This window comes from Pelophylax lessonae (genome assembly GCF_965119305.1).
Source record: "Pelophylax lessonae genome assembly, chromosome: 7".
NCBI classification, from domain to species: domain Eukaryota; kingdom Metazoa; phylum Chordata; class Amphibia; order Anura; family Ranidae; genus Pelophylax; species Pelophylax lessonae.
The window spans coordinates 5,763,137-5,783,960 of record NC_138774.1 but is presented as its reverse complement, the minus strand read 5'-3'; the positions used below and the strand labels follow the sequence as shown (position 1 = coordinate 5,783,960).

At 42.6% G+C, this 20,824-nt stretch overlaps 1 protein-coding gene across 1 annotated transcript in view; it reads left to right on the top strand.

Annotated features, from left to right (window-relative positions):
* The first annotated feature begins 9,493 nt into the window (after positions 1–9,493).
* The window catches only part of POF1B (POF1B actin binding protein), a 165,927-nt gene continuing 154,596 nt past the window's right edge, over positions 9,494–20,824 (top strand). Inside the window, exon 1 of the mRNA XM_082263304.1 lies at positions 9,494–9,679. The gene's annotated coding sequence lies outside the window, so the exon portion shown is untranslated. The remainder of the gene's footprint in view (positions 9,680–20,824) is intronic.

Below are 20,824 nucleotides of genomic sequence, written 5' to 3'. Positions count from 1 at the left end.
TTTTTTGGTCACTTACCTTATTATAGAAGAAAATATACTCACCTTCCTTCCACTTCCTCCCTCTGTGGCCGCGCCGTCACTTCCGGTTTGCGATGATTCCTGGGAGCTGAACGTCATCGCTCCCAGGAGTCAATGCGCCTGCACCGGCCCCGCTCGTCACTTCCGGTGCAGGCGCCGCATTCCCTGCTAAACAGCTTCTGGGCATGCCCAGAAGCTGTGCAGGGATGCCGTGCCTGCACCGGAAGTGACGAGCGGGGCCGGTGCAGTGCATTGTGGGACTACGACGTCACGGAAGAGGCCGCAGAAGAGGGACGCTGCGGCTTCAGCTGCCCACACCTGAGATGGCAGCGCTGGAGAAGAAATTTTCAAGGTAAGTATTTCTTCCTACAGGTAAGTGCGACCCAGAACAGTACAGAGGCTATCCATTGTGGAATGTACTAGCCCTGACTGTCCCGGGGGGATTTTTAGCTCAAATTGACCCCCAAGGCCGGAACTCCGCTTTAATATTTGATTGTATTCATCCCTGGTTGGGTTATTAATTCTTGTAGAGGATTATATGTTCCCTCTCTCTGCTTAGACCAACCGGTTACTTTCCAGTTTATTATTCTAGATTTCCTGGCTTGGTTTATATGATTTAGTTTTGTGTTTTCATCCAGGGTGTGTATATATATATATACTCTTTGAAAAGTCTGCCACACATCCAGATCCTGAGGAAGCCCAAACTACGGGCGAAACGCGTCGATCCATCGTACTTTAGGATGTGCTATGTTATGTGATACACCTTTTATATATACTGTATTTCTACATGTCCATTTTACCATTTTGTTTTCAATAACACTTATATTTTTTATGATTTGTTTTTCTTTTGATATCTTTGGGCACATTAACCTCTTTACGACCGCCCACCGTAGATGTACTGCGGCAGGCAGCCGCTCCTGCGCAAACCACCGTAACAGTACAGCGGTCGCAAGCAGGAGGCTAGTGGGCGAGCACTCGCCGCAGGCAGCACGCTCCCGCCCCCGCTCATCAGCAAGGAAGTCGATACAGCAGGCAGATGGCTCCGATTGCCGCCGGCCACCCGTGATCGCTCCCCGCTGAGAGAAAAGAACGGTCAGCTGTTGTAAACACAGCCGGCCGTTCTTCTCCCTGGAATGATCACAGAGCGCCTGTGATCCTTCTATATAGGGTCACATGTCTCTATGGTCATTCCATATGCCCCACCCCCCCACAGTTAGAATCACTCCCCTAGGCTCACATTTACCTTGATCACCCAAAATGTTAACCCCTTCCCTGCCAGTGTCATTATTACAGTGACAGTGCATATTTTTAGCACTGATTACTGTAGTAATGTCACTGGTCCCCCCAAAAGTGTCAAAAATGTCAGTTAGGGGTCCGATCTGTCCACCGCAATGTCCCAGTCCCGCTAAAAATCGCAGATCGCCGCCATTACTAGTAGTGCAAAAGTGTCAAAAATGTCAGTTAGTGATCAGATCTGTCCACAGAGCTCCTGTGTTTCTCCTATTTAGGAACACAGGTCCCTGTGCTCGTTCCATAAGCCCATCCCCCACACAGTTAGAAGCACACCCTAGGGACACATTTAACCCCTGTATTGCCCCTGGTGTTAACCCCTTCCCTGCCAGTGTCATTAGTACAGTGACAGTGCATATTTTTAGCACTGATTACTGTAGTAATGTCACTGGTACCCCCAAAAGTGTTAAAAATGTCAGTCAGGGGTTCGATCTGTCCGCCGCAATGTCGCAGTCCCGCTAAAAAAACATTAATCGCCGCCATTACTAGTAAAAAAAATAAAACATAAATAACAATCACATAAATTCCCCTTTCCCCTAGTTTGTAGACGCGATAAATTTTGCACAAACCAATAAAAATACACTTTTTTTTTTACCAAAAATATGTAGCAGAAAACAAAATGGCCTAAAATGTTAAAAAATTTTGATTTAAAAATATAGCAGAAAGTGAAAAATATTGTTTTTTTTTTTTCAGAATTGTTGCTCTATTTTATGTTTATAGCACAAAAAAAAAAAAAAAAAATCGCAGAGGTGACCAAATACCACCAAAAGAAATCTCTATTTGTGGGGGAAAAAAAAAGGAAACGTAAATTTTATTTGGAATTTGGCAATTGTCCGTTAAAATCACGCAGTGCCAAGTTGAAAAAAGTGGCCTGGTCATTAAGGGGGCAAATCCTTCTTAAAGTGGTTTAGTCCCCATTTTCCTCGTCTGCGGGGTTCTCCCTGATCGCAGGAGCTCTGTGATCATTCCAGAGAGAAGAACGGTCAGCTGTGATTACAACATCCGACCGTCCTTCTCTCTCAGCGGGGAGCGATCGCTGGTGTCAGACGGCAATCAGAGCCGCCTACCCCGTTCATCGGAGTCCCCGCTGCCGAGTGGGGAGGGAGCGCACCGGCGGCGCATGCTCGCCCCCTAGCTGCAGGTGCGCCACCGATGTACAGTTACGCTGTATACAGTTAATGCCTGCCGCAGTAACTCTGCGGCGGGCATTCCTTAAGAAGTTAACTAGTTGCCGACCGCTCCACACAGATTTACTGCAGCAGGCTGCGCTTAATCACGTGATTAGACACAGCGGAAGTCAGACCGCGGGAGGAGCGGGCTCGATTGCTGCCGCCCTCCTGTGGCCTTCACAGAAACTGACAGGAGAGCCGCCTGCCTATGTAAACAAAGCAGGCGGCTCTCCTGTCAGACAGGCACAGAGAGATCGTGTGTCTCAGCTAAGCTCTCCGATTTCTGTTTGCCTTTCATAGAGCCCCCCCACAGTTAGAAAGCACATTTAGGCTTACATTTAACCCTTTGATCACCCCCAGTATTAACCCCTTCCCTACCAGTATCATTTATACAATAACAGTGCATATTTTTAGCACTGATTACTGTATTAATGTCACTGGTCCCCAAAAAGTGCCAAAAATGTCAGTTAGGGGCCCGATCTGTCCGCCGCAATGTCGCAGTCCTGCTAAAAATCGCTGATCGCCTCCATAAATAATAAAAACAAAAAAATAAAAAGTCAAAAAATATTTCCCCTAGTTTGTAGACGCGATAACTTTTGCGCAAACCAATCAATATACACTTATTGGGATTTTTTTTTAACCAAAAATATGTAGCAGAATACAAATTGACCTAAAATTATGAAAAAAATTGATTTTAATTTTTTTTTTCATTGGGAATGTTTTATAAAAGAAAGTAAAAATATTGCTTTTTTTTCAGAATTGTCGCCCTTTTTTGTTTATAGCGTAAAATTTGAAAATTGCACAGGTGATCAAATATCACAAAAAGAAAGCTCTATTTGTGGGAAAAAAAGGGCATCAATTTTATTAGGGTACAGCGTCGCACAACCACGCAATTGTCAGTTAAAGTAATGCAGTGCTGAATCGCAAAATATGGATTGGTCATTAAGGGGGAAAATCTTCAGGTCCGGAAGTGGTTAATCACTGTTAGTTATTATTATTATATTATTATATTAGTATTAGTATTATTATTATTATTAGTATTATTATTATTATTATTATTATTATTAATATTATTGTATTATTATTGTATTATTATTATTAGTATTATTATTATTAGTATTAGTATTATTATTCGTATTATTATTATTAGTAATATTATTATTATTGTATTATTATTATTATTAATATTATTGTATTATTGTTATTATTAGTATTATTATTATTATTATTCGTATTATTATTATTATTGCGTTATTATTAGTATTATTATTATTGTATTATTATTGTATTATTATTAGTATTATTGTATTATTATTGTATTAAAATTATTATTATTATTATACAGTATTTTTATAGCGCCAACAGTTTGAGCAACATACATTACAATACAATACAAGAGAGGGCCCTGCTCATAAGAGCTTACAATCTAATCGATGACTAATGGGGAAAACTATTCAGGAGAAAATGTACAAATTTAAAGTTACAAAAAAAATATATATTATGAAAAGAAAAGAAAAAAGTGCGCTGGATGGAAGTGATCCATAGGGGGATTCTTCTGGCCCCCAATGATGTCCAGCCGTAGCGTCGGAGGGCCACCTCCAGGAACAGATGTTGTGAGCTGTAAACTTGTCCCAATAATAAGCTGGGAGGGAATATCTCTTCATTGTCTTCTGAGTGGTAATGTCACCTTCTCTGGTGATTTACAGCCGCCGGGGTTTATGACACCTTCCAGCCAGGTAGAAATGACGCCTTGTAAGTTGTAAATCTCCAGTGCAGCAGCCGCAGGGTTAAAATGGTTATAAATGATAAATGTTGTACAATCATGGTGGACACAATGGTAAAAAAACACGAAGCGCATTCAGACTTTTACAACGGGGTGTATGCCGGAGAGAAGAGGATGGATTAGGATGAATAGGCAGTGGTATGGGGCAGCTTGCCTTTGGGGCACCGATTTATGTACACTTAGCATGTGTCACTTCCTTCAACAGAGCTTCACTTAAATGAAACCTAATATTAGAGTGTAAGCTCCTCTGGTACAGAGAGTGATGTGACTGTGGGGGGGGGGCATTAGAGCGTAAGCTCCTCTGGTACAGAGAGTGATGTGACTGTGGGGGGGGGGGGGGCATTAGAGTGTAAGCTCCTCTGGTACAGAGACTGATGTGGCTGTGGGGGAGGGGATATTAGAGAGTAAGCTCCTCTGGTACAGAGACTGATGTGACTGTGGGGGAGGGGACAGTAGAGTGTAAGCTCCTCTGATACAGAGACTGATGTGATTGGCTCAGTGATCTCTGTACAGGACTGCGGTATATGTCAGAGCTATATAAATGTATAATAATAATAGTGTGTTACTGTGGGGGTGGGGGGACATTAGAGTGTAAGCTCCTCTGGTACAGAGACTGATGTGACTGTGGGGGGAGGGGACATTAGAGTGTAAGCTCCTCTGGTACAGAGACTGATGTGACTGTGGGGGAGGGGATATTAGAGTGTAAGCTCCTCTGGTACAGATACTGATGTGACTGCGGGGGAGGGGACATTAGAGTGTAAGCTCCTCTGGTACAGAGACTGATGTGACTGTGGGGGAGGGGACATTAGAGTGTAAGCTCCTCTGGTACAGAGACTGATGTGACTGTGGGGGAGGGGACATTAGAGTGTAAGCTCCTCTGGTACAGAGACGGATGTGACTGTGGGGGAGGGGACATTAGAGTGTAAGCTCCTCTGGTACAGAGACTGATGTGACTGTGGGGGAGGAGACATTAGAGTGTAAGCTCCTCTGGTACAGAGACTGATGTGACTGTGGGGGAGGAGACATTAGAGTGTAAGCTCCTCTGGTACAGAGACGGATGTGACTGTGGGGGAGGGGACATTAGAGTGTAAGCTCCTCTGGTACAGAGACTGATGTGACTGTGGGGGAGGGGACATTAGAGTGTAAGCTCCTCTGGTACAGAGACTGATGTGATTGGCTCAGTGATCTCTGTACAGCGCTGCGGTATATGTCAGAGATATATAGATGCAGTTAGTATTTCTTGTGCTGGCTCAGTCACTATGCAGTGGGGGTCAGAGGAGCTCTTGGTGGGGTCCCCTCTGCGTTGTTCTATATCTCTATAATTATAGATTTGTCTCAGTCAGTCAGCTGTGAATTGGTGACATTAATGTTAATCTGGCTTATTGAGAAGTGACCCTCAGTCTCCTCTCATCGCCCCAATTATCGGATATTGGAGACGCTTCTTGTTTTTATCGCCAATTTCTGCCCACTGACCGGTCACTAAGCAGAAAATGGAGATATTAATTGCCTTTCTTTCTATAGAAGCCAGAGAATGCTTGTGTCTCCACCATGGAAATGCCTTTGTGTCTCCCATATAATACATAGAGAGAGTCACAGTTGGGTCATTTCCCAAAAACCACAACACACAGAGCCCAGCACAGCTACTGGGGACAAAATACATCCATTACACATAAAAACTTCACTTTTATTTAAGTTACCTGACATAATATGTACAGTCCAGAAGCAGGTAAGAACCTGCAACAGAGTTTTCTAAAACCACTGCCCAGTATAACATAGTGTGATATACAGCAAAACAACCAACAATAACAAAACATAAGTATGCATAATATAAAATATAATATAGCGCTATAACATTGTATGATATATTGCTGCATACAAAAATCCAATTATAATAACAACATATTATACATAATATAGTATAGCTCAATAACATAGTATGATATATTATGCGATAATATAATATAGCATAACATATTACATAACATATATATATATATATATATATATATATATATATATATATATATATATATATATAGTATAAAATATTATAGAAAAATATTTAATATAATATAGAATGATATAATGAAACAATCTTTTATAGTATAATAGAATATACATAGGACAATAAAACATAACATTGTATAATATTGCATAATCTTAGATTGTAAGCTCTAATGATCAGGGCCCTCTGATTCCTCCTGTATTACATTGCATTATAACTGTACTGTTTGCCCTTGTGTTGTAAAGCGCTGCGCAAACTGTTGGCGCTACATAAATTCTGTATTATAATAATAAAATATATTATAATACAGCATTTTAAAAGGTAGTATTATATAATATTTTAGTACAATATAACATAGTATGATGTCTCGTGTTTCAAGACAATATAACGTAATATAATGTAGTATTATATAATTCAGTATTAGGACAATATAATTTAATATGATATTTTACTTATTTATTACAGGTACATATATAGCGCCGTCAATTTTTGCAGCGCTTTACATTATATATATATATATATATACTGTGTGTATGTGTATATATATACAGTAATCCCCCGCTACATCGCGGTTCAGTTTTTGCGGTCCCGGTAATTCGCGTTTTTTTTGTAATGTTATTTTACATATATATCCAAACCTTGGATTGCGAGCATAATTCGTTCCGGAAGCATGCTTGTAATCCAAAACACTCTTATATCAAAGCGAATTTCCCCATAAGAAATCATGGAAACTCAGATGATTCATTCCACAACCATTTATTCATAAATCCTTCAGTTTATAGTCCATATAAAAAGATTATAGCATTGCGAGAGGTTATATAACCATAAAATGTCCATCCACAAATAGCCGCTTCCATAAGGGGATTAGAAGCAAAATCCAGCAGGAGCTACAGAGTATAAAAGAGAAGAGAGGCGCCTCTAAGTGTAGCAATATGGTTACATTTAATGAAGGTTCAACATTTAGCAACTCACATGGTTGATGAATAAAACAGGCACATCTAAGTATGCAGGCATCCGGGGTAAAGCTGTCCACATAGACTATCTTCTGTACCGCCAGCTGCCAGTCTGTAATCCTGACCGGGAAGACCACCCTGCAGTAAAGCGATCTGAAAGCGAGGGGCAGCATGGAAGGGATGACGTAGATGGCGGTGAGGACGGTCTATGTGGACAGCTTTACCCCGGATGCCTGTATCCTTATATGTGCCTGTTCCAATCATCAACCATGTGAGTTGCTAAATGTTGTACCTTCATTAAATTTAACCATATTGCTACACTTAGAGGCGCCTCTCTTCTCTTTTATACTTAGCTGTGACTTGAGGCTACTTGTATATCAAGACATCGCTTGTATATCAAGACATCGCTTGTATATCAAGACATCGCTTGTATATCAAGTCAAAATTTATTTGAAAATTTTGCTTGTCTTGCAAAGCGCTCTTAAACCAAGTTACTCTCAAACCAAGGTTTTACTGTATATATATATATATGTATGTGTATATATATATATATATATATATATATATATACATAATATATTTATATTGTACATACACATAGTCCATTATATAGTACAATATAACATAGTATAATATATAATTGGACAACATAATATATTCTAACTATTATAATACTGTATAGCTTGTTATATATAATGTAGTATAATATAATATTTTTTATGCCAATATAAAAAAATATAACATAGCAGAATATGCTATAATATAACACTGAAAAACAAAAAAATAGACAAAGGGGACTTTAAAAGTGTTGAACTCCCTTTCAGTATAACTATCAATACAAAGACATTCATAAAATAAAATACTTTATTCGTACAAAAACATAGTTACATAGTTACAAAACATTATTTGTTTAAAAATACATATGTGGGGAATGGGGATTAACAAATTCCCCTAAAAACAATGAATGATATTGCACATCAATGTTGTAACAAAAAAAGGCACCCCTGAAGATTGAGACCCCTCCCCACATGTATTTTTAAACAAATAATGTTTTGTAACTATGTAACTATGTTTTTGTACAAATAAAGTATTTTATTTTTAATAATGTCTTTGTATCGATAATTATACTGAAACGGAGTTCAACACTTTCAAAGTCCCATTTGTCTATTTTTTGTTTTCTATGTCAGTTTTTGGGATGTGGTGTTGATTTGGTCAACCAGGACTTCAATGTATTTTGTTCTATAATATAACATTATACTGTATAGTTAAATTATGAAATTTGTTACAGGACAATATATTATATTATATAAGGACATACGGTATAGGATACAATATCATATTTACAAAATAATAGTAATTGTAAAATATGTATATTTTATCGTATAATATAGCGCAATATAACATAATGTAGCATAACAAAATAATAAAACAGTATTATATTAAATATTATAGCCAGGGCCGCTGATAGGGGGGGACCACCAGCCCTCTTGTAGGGGGCCCGAGCACACAGGGGGGGCCACACAGAGAGTAATCTATGAAATCTAATATTATATAACATGAGATTACAGAGATTTATTTATATATATATATATATATATATATATATATATATATAACATTTTTTTTTTTTTTTAGAACAGCGCTGCACAAACTGGTGGCGCTATATAAATCCTGTATAATAATAATAATAATAATGATAATGATAATATAATGGGACAGTATAACATATATAATAATGTATATAATATATAAAAATATATAATGTATGTATTATTTATGTATATAATATATAAAATATAATATATTACATAGTGTCAAAAAATGGGGGAAGGGGACAAAAATAAAATTGTAAAATGAGGTATAAGGGGGGGGGGGAGGGTAAGTTGGGTATGGAAATAATAAAGAGGAAAAATAACATATTTATGCAAAGTTGCCATGGTAATAGCAACTAAATATATATGTAAAAAAGGGGGGGGGGGGGTAATTAATTACATAAATGCCATGGCAGCAGTAAAATGAATGCATATAAAAATAGTTAAGTTATACAACGTAGTATATTACGTTACATGATATAATTTAGTATTATATGTTTTAAGACAAAACAGAACAGCATGACATAAAATATTATAGTAAAAAATATAATATAGCATGATCTAATATATTATTACATAACAAGTTTTAGGACAATAAAACATAATACAATATAACCCATTATGATCCTGTACACGCTCTCCCCTCCCTGTCTGCCACCTGAGGCCAGGTAAACACACCTGGCTGTGATGTAAGCTTGGCATTCCACCTGGACCTATCAGAGCCCTCCTATGCTTTGTGTGACTGCCCAGTCAGCCTATGACAGCCCCCCAGGCTTTGTGTGTCCCGCCCCCTCCTCTCTGCAGGCTGAGCAGTGGAAGAGGTAGCACAGACCGAGCTCTACCAGCAAAGAAGGCTTCTCTGTCTCCAGGTAACTTCTACTTCTGCTTGCAGAATCCTGGGCTTACCTCTGCACAGGTAGAGATGACTTGCATTGCACAGGGTGAAGGAAGAGGAGGGAGACTCTTGGGGAGGGTGGGAGATTCCCATGGAAGCCAGTAGAAACAATCCCCCCCCCCCCCCAGTCTGCTCTCCCTGAGCCCAATCCTGCCAGACTCGCTTTGTTAGTGAGCTGCTTGGAGACATTCCTGACCACTGAGCCTGCAATGGGAGACCACTCACGCCTGGCCGCTGCAGGTCTGTCCTGGGAAAGTTTTGCTCCCTCAGATCCCATTTTCTGCAACTGTCAGCATTATTCTGTCTCCTTCCGTATAAAAGTTGAGGACGCTTCTGCTTTTTGTAAACGCATCTTCCAGCTTTCCATACAACCGGGTATATCATTGTGCAGGATAGTCAGGAACCAGCAGGCTCTTATATAGGAACCAGCAGTAAGTTGTCTCTGGAAGAAAAAAAAACTTAAATTTCAACTATTTGATGCATTTTGCTGCAGGTGCATTGCATATAAAAATGTCTGTTAGTTCACGTTTGGGGCTGCAGATATCCATTATCCTAAAACTTCCAAAAAAATGGGAGTGGCGGGGTGAGGCTGTATGCAAAGAGCCCCGATCGCTTGACACTTTCTCTGTCACTGTAGGGAGCACTACTAAACAGTCCAATGAGAAGCACCAGAAGCTCAGGTGGAGAAGACAAAGCATTTCTGGATAGACTTTATTCTATTTAGAAAGTTGGGTGTGTTGGTTGGTGCTGCCATAGACTGAACCCAGTGTTGGGGTAGTTACTCAAAAAAATGTAACTAGTTACTTCTGCAAATTGTAATGAGATTACTTTACTAGTTACTTTCAATGCCAGAGTGACCACAGCGTGCCCCCTTTCAATGCCAGAGTGACCACAGCTTGCCCCCTTTCAATGCAGAGTGACCACAGCGTGCCCCCTTTCAATGCAGAGTGACCACAGCTTGCCCCCTTTCAATGCAGAGTGACCACAGCGTGCCCCCTGTCAATGCCAGAGTGACCACAGCGTGCCCCCTGTCAATGCCAGAGTGACCACAGCGTGCCCCCTGTCAATGCCAGAGTGACCACAGCGTGCCCCCTGTCAATGCCAGAGTGACCACAGCGTGCCCCCTGTCAATGCCAGAGTGACCACAGCGTGCCTCCCTTTCAATGCCAGAGAGACCACAGCAATGCCAGAGTGACCACAGCGTGCCCCCTTTCAATGCCAGACTGACCACAGCGTGCCCCCTTTCAATGCCAGTGTGACCACAGCATGCCCCCTTTTCAATGCCAGAGTGACCACAGCGTGCCCCCTTTCAATGCCAGACTGACCACAGCGTGCCCCCTTTCAATGCCAGAGTGACCACAGGGTGCCTCCCTTTCAATGCCAGAGTGACCACAGGGTGCCTCCCTTTCAATGCCAGAGTGACCACAGGGTGCCTCCCTTTCAATGCCAGAGTGACCACAGGGTGCCTCCCTTTCACTGCCAGAGTGACCACAGGGTGCCTCCCTTTCAATGCCAGAGTGACCACAGGGTGCCCCGGCCCTTTCAATGCCAGAGTGACCACAGTGTGCCCCGGCCCTTTCCATGCCAGAGTGACCACAGCGTGCCCCGGCCCTTTCAATGCCAGAGTGACCACAGTGTGCCCCGGCCCTTTCCATGCCAGAGTGACCACAGTGTGCCCCGGCCCTTTCCATGCCAGAGGGACCACAGCGTGCCCCGGCCCTTTCAATGCCAGAGTGACCACAGCATGCCCCGGCCCTTTCAATGCCAGAGTGACCACAGTGTGCCCCGGCCCTTTCAATGCCAGAGTGACCACAGTGTGCCCTGGCCCTTTCAATGCCAGAGTGACCACAGTGTGCCCCGGCCCTTTCAATGCCAGAGTGACCAGTGCACTTACCTGCAGTGGCAGGCGTCTTCTCCTCAGTCCTCCCGTCACCTCCGAGTCCTCGGCCACACGATCCCCCGCTCTCCTCAGTCCTCCCGCCACCTCCGAGTCCTCGGCGGCCGCCGCCACACGATCCCCCGCTCTCCTCAGTCCTCCCGCCTCCTCTGAGTCCTCGGCCGCCGCCACACGATCCCCTGCTCTCCTCAGTCCTCCCACCTCCCGGCTTGGGTAACGCAGGAAAGCGCGTTACTCAAGCCGAGTAAAGTAACATAGTTACATATGTTATGAATGTAACGCGTTACGTTACTAAGTTACCAAAAAAAGTAATTTAGTTAACGTAACGCGTTACATTGTAACTCGTTACCCCCAACACTGAGTCAGAACCCCACGCTGGGAGTTCAGATGGCCGTTCTATAGGAGAGCTTCTTTTGGTCTTTGGTTGCCCAACTCCCGGGAGGACCAGTCTAGTGGTGGTATCTAGTGGCATCAGTATGTGGTTGGTGAGGAGCACCTTGAACAATGGGGTTGTTTTACTAAAACTGGAGAGAGTAAAATCTGGAGCAGCTCTGCATGGCAGCCAATCAGCTTCTAACTTCAGCTTGTTCAATGAAGCTTTGACAATAAAATCAGCAAGCTGATTGGTTGGCACTGCACCAGATTTTGCACTCTCCAGTTTTAGTAACTCAACCCCAATGAGTCATACGACTTGATGGTTAAAATCCAGCCTTTGGATAAAACTGGTAGAAATCTTCGGTGGGGTTACCAAATTTCAGGTCTAACGTATAAAAATAGATGTTTATTAATACAAATACTTCTAAAACTATATAAATGAATGCCTACATAAGAGTGGTGTCAAAAAGGGACGAGAAGGAACATTGATCAAACAATTAATAAAGTTAATTATAACTAGATAAAGCCGGCCTATGAAGTATAGGTTTGTGTGTCCAGAATAAGATCTTGTTGGTTACAATATATAGCAGGGGGTCTCCAAACTTTCAAAAACAAAGGTCTAGTTTACTTTTCTTCAGAATTTAGGAGGGGCCGGACTGTGGCTATTGGGAGTAGAAAAGGTCCCGACATCAGTGGAAATAAACAATAGCTCATCTTTGGTGCCAGCGGGAGGAATAATAGCCCATCGTTGGAGTCATTGGAAGGAAATGTACCCTATTATTGGTGCCATTAAAACCCATTGTTGGTGTCATTAGGAAGAATTGTGCCCCCTCTTTTGTGTCATTGGGAGGAATTATTTTCCCCCGTCTTTGGTGTCATTGGGAGGAATAGTGCTCCATCATTGATATCATTGGAAGGAATTGTGCCCCATCATTGGGATCGTTGGGAGGAATTGTGCCCCATCATTGGGGTCATTGGGAGTAATTATGCCCCATCTTTGGTGTCATTGGGAGGAATTATGCCCCGTCTTTGGTATTATTGGGAGGAATAGTGCTCCATCATTGATATCATTGGAAGAATTGTGCCCCATCATTGGGATCGTTGGGAGGAATTGTGCCCCATCATTGGGGTCATTGGGAGTAATTATGCCCCATCTTTGGTGTCATTGGGAGGAATTATGCCCCGTCTTTGGTATTATTGGGAGGAATAGTGCTCCATCATTGATATCATTGGAAGAATTGTGCCCCATCATTGGGATCGTTGGGAGGAATTGTGCCCCATCATTGGGGTCATTGGGAGTAATTATGCCCCATCTTTGGTGTCATTGGGAGGAATTATGCCCTGTCTTTGGTATTATTGGGAGGAATAGTGCTCTATCATTGGAAGGAATTGTGCCCCATCATTGGGGTCATTGGGAGCAATTATGCCCCATCTTTGGTGTCATTGGGAGGAATTGTGCCCCTTCTTTGGTGTCATTGGGAGGAAGTGTGCCCCATCATTGGTGTCATTGGGAGGAATTGTGCCCCATCATTGGTGTCATTGGGAGCAATTATGCCCCATCTTTGGTGTCATTGGGAGGAATTATGCCCCGTCTTTGGTATCATTGGGAGGAATAGTGCTCTATCATTGGAAGGAATTGTGCCCCATCATTGGGGTCATTTGGAGCAAGTATGCCCCATCTTTGGTGTCATTGGGAGGAATTGTGCTTCATCGTTGGAGTCATTGGAAGGAAATGTACCTCATTATTGGTATCATAGTGAACCATTGTTGGTGTCATTGGGTGGAATTGTGCGCCATCTTTGGTGTCATTGGAAGGAATTGTGCCCCATCGTTGGAGACATTGGAAGCATTTGTTCCCTATTATTGGTGTCATTGGGCACCATTGCTGGTGTCATTAGGAGTAATTGTGCCTCATCTTTGGTGTCATTGGGAGGCATTGTGTCCCATCATTGGTGTCATTGGAGGGAATTGTGCCCCATCGTTGGAGTCATTGGGAGCTTTTGTTCACCATTACTGATGTCATTGGTCCCCATCGTTGGTGTCATTGGGAGGAATTGTGTGCCACATCGTTGGTGTCATTGGAGGAATTCTGCCCCATCTTTGGTGTCATTGGGAGGAATTCTGCTCCATCATTGTGTCATTGGAGGGAATTGTGCCCCATCGTTAGAGTCATTGGAGCTTTTGTTCACCATTATTGATGTCATTGGTCCCCATTGTTGGTGTCATTGAAAGGAATTGTGTGCCCCATTGTTGATGTCATTGGGAGGAATTCTGCCACTTCATTGGTGTCAATGTGGGAAATGATGTCCTATTGTTGGTATCCCTGGATGAAAATAGTGCCCCAAGGGCCAGATAAAATCTAGAAAAGGGCCGCATCTGGCCCCCTGGGCCACAGTTTGGAGACCACTGATATATAGGTAAGAGTTCTAAATCGGCATTTCTCTTACCCCATAGGAACCCTTAAAATAATTTTCAGATCTTGAGAAATCCCTTCTAAAAGCACTTCATCAGGGGTCAAAGGGGAAAAATGCCCCTCACATCGGTAGTCAGTATGAAGAATGACCTCCTTACAGCAGGGGTCAGGGTGCTATCCTTTTACATAGCTAGTGAGGTTCTGTCCCTTGCTCTGTTAAGTGGCATTCAACCCAGAACTATGGCGGCACCATCAAATGAAAGGTCTATCAGCCACAGCTCAAGGAACCCCTAACCACTCCTGGAGTAACCATAAAGTTTAGTGGAATCCTGACTGAGAACGTCCGGCCTAAATCATATACAAGGATGGAGAAGTATACTACATATACTACAAGAGAACACACATATGGATGCAGAATATCACCAAACTTGTTAAAGTCTGCAGTGTTGCAAATATGCAACTTTGCATGGTTATCTATTATTCATAGTGCATTCATAGGTGGTCTGTGCTGCACGGGATGGGTCGAAGGGCCCATGTACACACGTGTACACATGTTGCAACAATGATCATTCCTAGCAGTGAAAAAGCCACTACAGTTTTCCTTTAAAAACAAACTAAACTGCAGCACATAAATGTGAACTGGCCACATGGGAAACAATGAGATTGTAACTTCATGTAGAAAAATGTTTAATGGCAAGAAAACAGACAAGAGTTAACAGACCTTGTCACACCTTAGGATAGCCTTTCTTAGCCTTTGTACCCCAGGGGAACCCTTTAACTAACCTAGGGGAATCCTTGCACAATTCACAACACAATTCATTGGTTGTCTTTGGGAAAATGTCTCTTACATTGGCGGCTAATGGGGGGAAAAAATGACCTCTTTACATTGGAAGCTAATTGGAAGGATGCCTTCTTTACATTGTAGGCCAATAAAAAGAATGCCCTCTTTACATTGGAGGCCAATAAGAAGAATTCCCTCTTTACATTGGAGGCCAATAGGATGAATGCCCTCCTTAAATTGGAGGCCAATAGGAAGAATGCCCTCTTTACATTGGGAACCAAAAGGAAGAATGCCATCTTTACATTGGAGGCCAACAAGAAGAATGCCCTCTTTATATTGGAGGTCAACAGGAAGAATGCCCTCTTTACATTGGAGGCCAATAGGAAGTATGCCCTCTTTGCATTGGAGGCCAATAGGAAGAATGCCCTCTTTGCATTGGAGGCCAATAGGAAGAATGCCCTCTTTGCATTGGAGGCCAATAGGAAGAATGCCCTCTTTATATTGGAGGTCATCAGGAAGAATGCCCTCTTTATATTGGAGGCCAACAGGAAGAATGCCCTCTTTACATTGGAGGCCAATAGGCAGATTGCCCTCTTTACATTGGAGGCCAATAGGAAGTATGCCCTCTTTGCACTGGAGGCCAATAGGAAGAATGCCCTCTTTACATTGGAGGCCAATAGGAAGTATGCCCTCTTTGCATTGGAGGCCAATAGGAAGAATGCCCTCTTTACATTGGAGGCCAATCGGCAGATTGCCCTCTTTACATTGGAGGCCAATAGGAAGAATGCCCTCTTTGCATTGGAGGCCAATAGGAAGAATGCCCTCTTTGCATTGGTGGCCAATAGGAAGAATGCCCTCTTTACATTGGAGGCCATTGGACGATTGCCCTTTTAACATTGGAGGCCAATAGGAAGAATGCTCTTTTCAAATTATAGGCCAATAGGAAGAATGCCATCTTTACATTGGAGGCCAACAGGAAGAACGCTCTCTTTACATTGGAGGCCAATAGGAAGAATGCCCTCTTTACATTGGTGGTCAGTGGGAAGAAAGTTCCTTACATTGCTGGTCAGTGAGAAGAATGTCCCTTACATTGGTGGTCAGTGGGAAGAATGTCCCTTGCATTGTTGGCTAATTGGAAGACTGCCCCACTAACAGACAGATCATTGGGTTCATGTTGCTGGCTCTGCATTGCCCTGGAACTCTGGAGGCACCATCATACAGCCGGACAGTCAGCCTCAACTCAAGGAACACCTACCCTCTGGAAGAACCCTGGGGTTCCACTAATCTCTGGTTTACAATGGCTGTCCTAGATAATATAGTTTTTTTTCTTCTCACGTTCGGTCTGTAATCTTTGATATATTTTTAGTTTGTGGAATCTTTCCTGGCAGACCTGTGGAAGTTGCATCTGTAAAGCCATGCTGGGACTTGTGGTTCATGTGGCATTTCAGATCTGCAGTTGTTCCATCTATGTTATGCTCTGATTGCACATTGCAAACTATTTAATGATCTTTCAATTTCTGCAAAACTTCAAGCGGTGGAGGAATGAGCTGGGGGGGGGCCCGGTGGCCAGTGCATTGAATGAATGGCTGGCGGCCCACAGTGGAGGAGACACTCCCCAATTCATACTTCAATCAGAGCAAGCCTCACAGTCAATGACATCTGCTCCTGGGCCTTGTATACAGTAACTCCCCCATGTTCAGCCCACCAGTCACTGTGATATTGTAGCTGACTTTATCTGTTGAACTCTCTTTTGCTCCCAGGAACATTTCCTACCATGAAAGGGTCACTTGGTTGTATTTGTCAACCCAGGTGTTGTAGTCCCTCAGCAGTGGAAAATTCTCTAGTTGGTGAAATGTTCTGCATTTAAGAAACTTCAGAGCCTTCAGAAACTTCTAATAACTCGGAATTAAAACTTCTGAAACTTCAACAGATACCCGATTTTTATTGTTTCCTGGAACTATCAGCAGCGTATCATTGTATCACTATGTAGGCTGTAGCGCTGTATAGTTACAGTATGTCGGCTGCAGTGTATCACTACTGATATGTCGAGCATAGATACATTGGCCATAGCGTATTGTTGTATCAATATGTAGACCTCAGTGTTTTATTGAATCAATATGTTGGCCGTAGCATATGAGTGCATCAATATTTTGACCATAGGGTATCAAGGTATCAATATGTCAGCTGCAGAGTATCATTGTATTGATATGTTGGATGTAGAGTGTCATTGTATTGATCTGTTGGCTATAGTATTGTATCAATATGTTGGCCATAGCATATCATATTATTGATATGTTGGCCGTCGCGTATCACTATATCAATATGTTGGCTGTAGCTTATCATTGTATCGATATGTCTACCTTAGCGTATAATTGTATTGATATGTCTGCTGTAGAGTATCATTGTATCCATATGTCGGCTGTCGTTTTGGTATGTCAGCCGTAGCATATCATTGTTACGATATGTCATCCAAAGCGAATCATTGTATTGATATGTCAGCTGTAGAGTTTCACTGTATTAATATGTTGGCCATAGTGTATCATGGTGTCGATATGTTGGCCATAGGGTATCATTGTGTTGATATGTTGGCCGTAGCGTATCATTGTGTCAATATGTTGGCCATAGCATGTCATTGTATCGATATGTTGGCCATAGCATGTCATATGTTGGCTATAGCGTGTCATTGTATCGATATGTTGGCCATAGCGTGTCATATGTTGGCCATAGCATGTCATTGTATCGATATGTTGGCCATAGCGTATCATTGTATCGATATATTGGCCATAGCATTTCATATGTTGGCCATAGTGTATCATTGTGTCGATATGTTGGCCGTAGAGTATCATTGTGTCGATATGTTGGCTATAGAGTATCATTGTATTGATATGTTGGCCATTGAGTATCATTGTGTCGATATGTTGGCCGTAGAGTGTCATTGTGTCGATATGTTGGCCATTGAGTATCATTGTGTCGATATGTTGGCCGTAGAGTGTCATTGTGTCGATATGTTGGCCATTGAGTATCATTGTGTCGATATGTTGGCCATTGAGTGTCATTGTATCGATATGTCGGCCATTGAGTGTCATTGTATCGATATGTCGGCCATTGAGTGTCATTGTATCGATATGTCGGCCATTGAGTGTCATTGTATCGATATGTTGGCCATTGAGTATCATTGTGTCGATATGTTGGCCGTAGAGTATCATTGTGTCGATATGTTGGCTATAGAGTATCATTGTATCGATATGTTGGCCATTGAGTATCATTGTATCGATATGTTGGCCGTAGAGTGTCATTGTGTCGATATGTTGGCCATTGAGTATCATTGTGTTGATATGTTGGCCATTGAGTATCATTGTATCGATATGTCGGCCATTGAGTGTCATTGTGTCGATATGTCGGCCATTGAGTATCATTATATCGATATGTTGGCCATTGAGTGTCATTGTGTCATTGTATCGATATGTCGGCCATAGTGTGTCATTGTATCGATATGTTGGCCATTGAGTATTATTATATCGATATGTTGGCCATTGAGTGTCATTGTATCGATATGTTGGCCATTGAGTGTCATTGTGTCGATATGTCGGCCATAGTGTGTCACTGTATCGATATGTCGGCCATATATAAACATTATCCACCCCCAGGCACCTCCATAAATCAGTTCCTCTGTAGACATGTGGGTGGAGCAGACCTCCGCTGGCCTTGGTGCCTGTCAGGAACATCCCCGGACTCCCCTGTCCATACAAGATTTGATACAGATATTAATTGGATAAATCATTAGAGATGACAGCGTTAGGAGAGAAGTTCCACCTTCACGCATCTTTGCTGAGCTGAAATTGTTACAACCGGTTTATTTTGCCCTGGGTGACAGGAGATGATGAGACTTGCACAAGCTTACAAAGAGCTGAAGTTTAATATAAAAAAAAACACAGATTTTCCCGCCCATCAGGCCGCAGCCCAGTTCTGGCCCACACAACTCCCTCCGTCGCCTACCCCTATGTGGACTGTGCCAGCATCGCCCTCTGCTGGCCACCGGCTTGGCTCTGGGTCACCCTGTGCTGATGGTAGATTTAATATCAATTGAAGGAGAATTCCTGTGCAATGTCAGATTGTAGCAGCTCAGTACTTGGAACTGTAGCCATGCAGAACTGGGGTCCTGGGTTCAAATCCTACTGGGGGTCCATCTTCATAAATCCCATAGTCACATGTTTACCCATGTGACTATGGGATGTCTCCTGTCATCTGTCAGGTTATTATATGCTGTTGTCTTTCGGCACAGTCCACACTCCCCTTCCACACTATAAAGCCAGGGCGTAGCACCACTATTCAGATTCCGCAGCTCAATGGTGTTACCTCTTTGCCTTTAGGCTTCTCATTGGACTACAAATGTGGATCATCACACAGGTGAGGTCCTTCTTGGATGCATTGCTATACACCGCCCCCAACACCTGAAACATGACAGCATTATAGAGTCTGACTTACCATGCTGGCATTACAAATGCATCATAGGCACAATTACAGGGCATTTTTATAGTATAATTTATTATTGCAGTATACAATGTGCAATCCTCCAGTGACCTGATGTTCCAAATCGCAGTCTGTCAGCACTATCATTATTCACACCCTTATATCATTCAGAAATGTACTATTTACAGCCTTGCTCCACCCCACAATGCACAGGAAGAACCAGTGCCAGAGAAATATACAGAATCTCACATAAGTCAGTACACCCCTCACATTTTTGTTAATACTTTATTCTATCTTTTCATGTGACAACACTGAAGAAATGAGACTTTGCTACAATGTAAAGTAGTGAGTGTACAGCTTGTATAACAGTGTAAATTTACTGTCCTCTCAAAATAACTCAACACACAACCATTAATGTCTAAACCGCTGGCAACAAAAGTGAGTACACCCCTAAGTGACAATGTCCAAATTGGGCCCAAAGTGTCAATATTTTGTGTGGCCACCATTATTTTCCAGCACTGCCTTAACCCTCTTGGGCATGGAGTTCACCAGAGCTTCACAGGTTGCCACTGGAGTCCTCTTCCCCTCCCCCATGATGACATCACAGAGCTGGTGGATGTTAGAGACCTTGCGCTCCTCCACCTTCTGTTTGAGGATCCCCACAGATGCTCAATAGGGTTTAGGTCTGGAGACATGCTTGGCCAGTCCATCATCTTTACCCTCAGCTTCTTTAGCAAGGCAGTGGTCATCTCGGAGGTGTGTTTGGGGTCGTTATGTTTGAATACTGCCCTGCGGCCCAGTCTCTGAAGGGAGGGGATCATGCTCTGCTTCAGTATGTCACAGTACATGTTGGCATTCATGGTTCCCTCAATGAACTGTAGCTCCCCAGTGCCGGCAGCACTCATACAGCCGCAGACCATGACACTCCCACCCCCATGCTTGACTGTAGGAAGACTTACTTGTCTTTGTACTCCTCACCTGGTTGCTGCCACACACGCCTGACACCATCTGAACCAAATAAGTTTATCTTGGTCTCATCAGAGCACAGGAGATGGTTCCAGTAATCCATGTCCTTAGTCTGCTTGTCTTCAGCAAACTGTTTGTGGGATTTCTTGTCCATCATCTCTAGAAGAGGCTTCCTTCTGGGAGGACAGCCATGCAGACCAATTTGATGCAGTGTGCG